Here is a 6,536-nt window from a genome sequence, read left to right on the forward strand (position 1 = left end):
TATGATGTTCATATACTTTATAATAGAACAAAACTCATATTACGTTAATAGGATTTATTTTCGTCCTTATCGCATTGCTCTCTCTCATGCGAGTAATACGTTTTTAAACTTGAGAAAAAATGTTTTTACTATCTAAAAAAAAAATCTAGAAACTTGATTTGTTAATTTGAAAATCTTTCACAACATTTGAATTTATCAAATCAGACTTAGTGGGTTTTTGAACTTCCTAGATTATGACGGAGGTGCTCCAGGGGTATACTTGGCTTTGGGACAGGAATGACTGCCACTGACAGCCCCCATTATGCTCCACTCTCAGACCGCCGGTTGTCCCCCCCCAACGGAAATTAAGGTTCTGCCCACGCTCATTTCAAATCTCAAATAATACGGAATAATTCACTGATACAGAAAAACAGGTCAGTTTTGTGTTTTTAGTATCCGAAATCTTTGTATGATTTTTTCATTTTGAATAACAATTTTGTCCTAGTCTTGATTAGAAAATTTTCCGTTTACCGATAATATTTTAAGATAAATTTTTATATCATGATAAATGTCTTATGAAATTTTTGAAAATCTAAAGACAAAGTGATAGGTTCATTCAGTGTTATTAGAGTATTGTAACAGAAATTTAATTTGTGATAAAGCTTCTTACTCGTATTCTTATATAGACTTTGACAATCCTTATATAATTATCGCTTCTCGGCGTTTTGGCTAAGATCAAAGTAGAGCATATCTTCTTATCAGATGAATATTTGATACGGTCTCTCCCTGTGGCCAAGAATATTAAACTGACTATTGGAAACCGAAGGGATGTTGGGGTTCGCTCTGGTCAGTTCATATGTGGGCCTGGTATTGCAGTACTCCCACGTTTGGCGCACCCCTTTGGAGGGGAAATCCAAACTCATGAACCTTAAACACTGAAGCTTAATGTGCGTCCTTATATATACTAGAAATCATATCTTTAGTTTCTTAGCTATTTGACATATATATATTTATTTTTATCCGAAAAAAACGAAAATCTGTTAATAATTTACAAAATTTAATTGTGAAAAAGCCAATGACCACTCGCCATAATTAAATTAAAATCCTCAACCTGGATCGAAATCCCCATGCATCTTTTTCGAAAATAGTATGCAATTATTAAATTCTGACAATTAAATTGAACCAAGATTCGAACAGAATTGCTGAAGTGATTGGTTTTGGCCTCAGAGGGCTTGGTTCTGTGGTGAGTTGTTAGTAGTAGTAGTAATGACTAAAGCCCCCCTTGGTTGTTAACGAGAAGAACGGCCACTGGGTTCTCAGAAATAAAAGTTTCGACTTTTCAGTCATATTTATAACAGAGTGAGAAACCCCTGATTTTCTTTTCTCAAACAGGTAAACTTGCATTCAAAGGATTAAGGTGTGTACACATGAAAATGAATTGGATTATTACTATTTTATAAAACAATTCCGAAACTTGATTCATTGATGTGAAAAGTCTTTGCGAAACTTTACCTTTAAAATAAATTGATGCATCGGATTGCTATTCAAAGAAACGGGAGTTTTTACAAGCGCCAGATGCGAAATGATTTTAAATAGATAATGCTTACTGGGATGGGAAGCTGCCTTGATCATTAAGGAGGCACTCCCTGGGTGAGGTCTTTCTATTACACTCTGAATTGGCTTACCCTTTGTGATTACCCCAAATGCGGGGTAACTCAACAGTGTAATTTTTGGTATTGGGGGACTGCGTTCGTGCGAACTCCTGTCACACTCTGTAAAGTTCTGTTCTTAGGCCTCCTTTATATGTGATGTATTTATCAGTTGTAAGGAAAAGCATACAATTTGATGTTGTTAAGACAATAATGGGACATGTAAAATTGATCATTGGGCCCTTTTGAAAAAATGAATTTCTTGATAAACTTACATGTTTGAAATATTACGGAAGAATTGTGCCTAAAATCCCTAGCATCTGAGTGAGTTGGGCATATACTCTATAGATTCCTAATGCATTTTTTTTTTGAAAATACTCTGTAATTATTAAATACTGATTTTTAAATTGAACTAGGAATCGAATCAAATTGCTGAAATTTAGATTAAGTCACAAATACTAGTCTTAAAAAAGTGAAATGCCCTTGGTCCCCCCACATTTCATCAAGTCAATTGCGTTGGCAACATATCAAACTAAAAATTCCTTCACTACCGACAAGCTTCTTGGACTATTTAAATAGGGGGGGACTTGGCGACAGTCATTGATCGACCACTCAGTTACATTGCACTTATTTTTGAGCCTGATTACTGACCATTTATGTTATTTTCTGTGTATGTAATTTTTTTGCAATGTCCTCAAAGTTGCCATTGAATTGCTGTTCGTTTAATACTTTTTCCCATAATATGATTTTTTTGCCCACATTTACTTTATTTGAAATTGAATTCCTTATTACTTTCAAACCTTGTTAAAAAAAAACGATAAGGATTTACTAGGATTTATTTTTATAAATCCTCTGGCCTCTCCTCATGTCGAGTTAATCTTTTGCCTTTTACTAAAGATTACCGTGGGGAGGGGCACTTGATGAGTCTTAACAAATTTTTGAATGCCGCAAGGGAGGCTAGCCTATAGTTGTGCTGCATATTCTAAAATTCCAAGACCACTTATCAAACAAACCCGATTACTTACCCTTACTGTTTGACGAGACGTAAATGACATGAGAGGTCAGTAGGACTACTACTTTCGGTAGTAGTCCTGAGTTTGGGGAAATGATGGGCGGGGGGGGCTACTTACACTCCAATCACTTTCGACTATTAAAAAGGGCACTAGCTCTTTAATTTCCAATCGAATGAGACTGTTTTGAAATTTCTACGACAACACCATCTATAAAAACCTTATATGCCCCCAGGGCATAACTTAAAACCCTTGCCCTGAGGGTTGTGGGGGAGTATCTTCCTCAAAAATATATTTTCTCGCTGGAAATCAACTCCGCTGAACAAAAGGGCTGTCACAAATTTTTGATGGGAGGGGTGGGGGGGAAGGCTGGGCGTGGGGGGGGGGCCAGTGGCCCTCCAAAAATTTTAGACTATGAAAAATGTCACTAGCTGTGTAAGATCAAATCGAATGAGCCTTTTTTGAAGTTTATACACAACGCCTTCTATCCAACGCCTTCCCTAGAACGCCTTATATGCCCCCGGGGCATAACTTAAACCACTTGCCCTGAGAGTGGTGGGGGAGTTTCCGCCTCAAAATTATATTTTCTATCTGGAAATCTACTCACCTGAACACAATGGTTATCTCAAACTATTGTGTGAATGTGTTGGGGGGAATGATGGGCGTGGGGGGGGGCTAGTGGACCACTCATAATTTTCGACGATTAAAAATGGTACTATCCCTTTAATTTCCAATAAAATGAGCCTTTTTTTAAGTTTCTACGACAACGCCTTCTATAAAAACCTTATATGCCCCCAGGGCATAACTTAAAACATTTGCCCTGAGGGTTGTGGGGGAGTTTCCTCCTAAAAAATATATTTTCTATCTGTAAATCAACTAGGCCGAACAAACTGGCTAACTGAAATTTTTGTTTGTATGTGGTGGGGGAAAGGTGGGGCGGGGGGGGGGAGGGGGGCGAGGTACACTCCCATCAATTTCGACTATTAAAAAGGGCACGATCTCTTTAATTTCCAATCTAAGGATCCTGATTTGAAGTTTCAACGACAATACCTTCTATAAAAACCTTATATGCCCCCAGGGCATAACTTAAAATCCTTGCCCTGTGGGTTGTGGGGGAGTTTCCTCCTCAAAAATATATTTTCTATCTGGAAATCAACTACGCTGAGCAAAATTTTGATTGGATGTGTTTGGGAACATGATCGGCGTGGGGGGGGGCGAGGGACACACCAATCAATAACGTATATTATACAGGGCACTATCCCATTAAATTAAAATCGAATTAGCCTTGTTTGACGTTTATACGAGAACCCCTGTTATTAAAACCTGATATGCCCCCACGGTATAATTTAAAACCCTTGCGCTGAGGGATGCTGAGGATTTTCCTCCTCAAAAACATATTTTCTGTCTGGAAATCAACTAAGCTGAACAAAATGGCTATCTCAAAATTTTGATTGGATGTGTTTGGGGAAAGGCGGGGCCTGGGGGGAGAGAGGGGGCTAGTTACACTCCAATCATTTTCGATTATTAAAAAGGGCACTAGCCCTTTAATTTCTAACCGATTGAGCCTGTTTTGAATTTTCTACGACAACGCCTTCTATAAAAACCTTATATGCCCCCAGGGCGTAACTTAAAATCCTTGCCCTGAGGGTTGTGGAGGAGTTTCCTCCTCAAAAATATATTTTCTATCTGGAAATCAACTACGCTGAGCCAAATTTTGATTGGATGTGTTTGGGGAAATGATCGGCGTGGGGGGGGGGGGGGGGCTAGTTACACTCCAATCACTTTCGTCTTTTATAAAGGGCACTAGCCCTTTAATTTCAAATCGAATGAGCCTGTTTTGAAGTTTCTACGAGAACCCCTATTATAAAAACCTTATATACCCCCAGGGCATAACTTAAAACCCTTGCCCTGAGGGTTATGGGGGAGTGTCCTCCTCAAAAATGTATTTTCTATCAGGAAATCAACTACGCTGAACAAAATGGCTATCTCAAAATTTTGATTGGATGTGTTTGGGGAAATGATGGGCGTGGGGGGGGGGAGGGGGCTAGTTACACTCCAATCATTTTCGATTATTAAACAGGGCACCAGCCCTTTAATTTCGCATCGATTGAGCCTGTTTTGAATTTTCTACGACAACGCCTTCTATAAAAACCTTATATGCCCCCAGGGCGTAACTTAAAACCCTTGCCCTGAGGGTTGTGGGGAGTTTCCTCCTAAAAATATATTTTCTATCTGGAAATCAACTATGCTGAACAAAATGGCTATCTCAAAACTTTGATTGGATGTGTTGGGGGGAATGATGGGCGTGGGGGGGAGGGCGAGTTGCACTCCAATTATTTTCGAATATTAAAAAGAGCACTAGAACTCTTAATTTCCAATCGAATAATCCCCCTTTGAAGTTTTTACGACAACCCCTTCCATATGAAGTGCCTCTGGGAAAAAAAAATAATAATAATAATAAAACATTGGAGCCGTATGGCCTTTACTATAGGCAACGCTAAAGCGTTGCCTCGGATTCGTTACCACAAACTGTTTTATTAAGAACAAACTGGTAAAATTGAATGAATAATATAGGATAAGAAATGTTATTTTCTTCAGGGGTCCCTAGTCTGCACCTTTAACATAATGGAAAGGTAAAACTTCAACTCAATAGAGGGAAAAAGAATAGAGATTATGGTAAATAGGCTAGGTTAGTAGTTTTATCACCAACATTGAAGATTTAAAAAGTTCGGTTTTGCTTACATCTCCTATATACCAAACACAAGAGTAAAATGGGTAAACACGGTAAAATTCTAGGTAGAGGGACTTTTGCTATCTTAGGAATAGTTAGGTTATAGGAATAAAACTTTCAGAAATACATGATAACTTCGAAAATATAATCTAAAATAACTTAAAATCCACTTCACGTCGATAGCGTCCTTTTTTAAAAACCTAATTTTAAGGGAAAGGAGACCAACCAAAATTATGGAAAAAAAATTCTATGCTATTTCTTAAGCATTAGAAATAGTAAAACAGTTTTTTTTTAACTGATAAGGTTTTTTATTTAAATCAAACAAATAAATAAATCAAACAAAGTTAAAATGGAAGCTACAATGCACCTTCCTGGGGCATGATTTAGGGCTTGAGTTTATTCCTGAAAGTTTCAATCTCCTAGTGCAACTATTCTCCAAGATAGTCAAAAGCCCCTCAACTAGAATCATGCCTTATCTAGAGTTTATCCCATCTCTGCTTATTATAGCAGTTGATGACTAGAAATAAGTATATAAGTATTTTTCCAAGTCTTAATTGGAAAACTTTCCGTTTACAATTTTAATTTTGAAATAAACTTAAATATCATGGGAAATGTTTCATGTAGTTTAGAAAAATCGGAGAACAAACTGATAAGTTAATTAAATCTTTTTTGAGTATTGCAACTGAAATTAAATTTACGGCAAACTTTGTTACTTGTATTTTCATAGACTCTGTGACAATCCTTGTTCAATTATTGGCATATTGCTTTTCGGCCTCTTGGCTAAGGCCAACATGTAGTATCTGTCCTCATCAATTTAATATCTTATACGGTCCCTTTGTGGCACCAACCACGATAGTGGATGCATTTTGGAAACCAGAGGGGTGCCAGGGCTTGCTCCCCTCCCTCCAAGTGTTGGCCTGGTATTGCAGTATCTCTGGCGGACCCCTTTTAAGCGGAAGCCGAAGTCTAAGATACTAAATCAATTATGAGAATAATTCGCTTTTCAAATTTAATTGAAAACGTACTGGTAGTTTCCAAGCCCTTGAACAGGGGCGTTATTTTGGAGGGACTGGCTGGGCTAAAGCTCTCCTCTGAGTTTGGAGGGGCCCCAAATCAGAAGTCAGAATTATATTGATTTGATCTTAAGTATTAACAAATTGTGTTTTC

The 6,536-nt window shown here is 37.7% G+C and overlaps 4 non-coding genes across 4 annotated transcripts; all 4 read left to right on the forward strand.

Annotated features, from left to right (window-relative positions):
• The first annotated feature begins 688 nt into the window (after window positions 1-688).
• LOC148938545 (U2 spliceosomal RNA) lies at window positions 689-880 on the forward strand. The gene has a single exon (XR_016143677.1). It is a non-coding gene; the product is annotated as a U2 spliceosomal RNA (small nuclear RNA).
• Window positions 881-1,578: 698 nt separating this feature from the next.
• LOC148938546 (U1 spliceosomal RNA) lies at window positions 1,579-1,744 on the forward strand. The gene has a single exon (XR_016143675.1). It is a non-coding gene; the product is annotated as a U1 spliceosomal RNA (small nuclear RNA).
• A 731-nt stretch (window positions 1,745-2,475) lies between these two features.
• On the forward strand, window positions 2,476-2,587 carry LOC148938547 (U5 spliceosomal RNA). Its single transcript, XR_016143676.1, has one exon. It is a non-coding gene; the product is annotated as a U5 spliceosomal RNA (small nuclear RNA).
• Window positions 2,588-6,129: 3,542 nt separating this feature from the next.
• Window positions 6,130-6,321, forward strand: LOC148938548 (U2 spliceosomal RNA). The gene has a single exon (XR_016143678.1). It is a non-coding gene; the product is annotated as a U2 spliceosomal RNA (small nuclear RNA).
• Window positions 6,322-6,536: the final 215 nt, after the last annotated feature.

Source organism: Artemia sp. Qi Xiang Cuo, unplaced genomic scaffold (genome assembly GCF_049724085.1).
Source record: "Artemia sp. Qi Xiang Cuo unplaced genomic scaffold, ASM4972408v1 HiC_scaffold_3144, whole genome shotgun sequence".
Lineage (NCBI taxonomy): Eukaryota > Metazoa > Arthropoda > Branchiopoda > Anostraca > Artemiidae > Artemia > Artemia sp. Qi Xiang Cuo.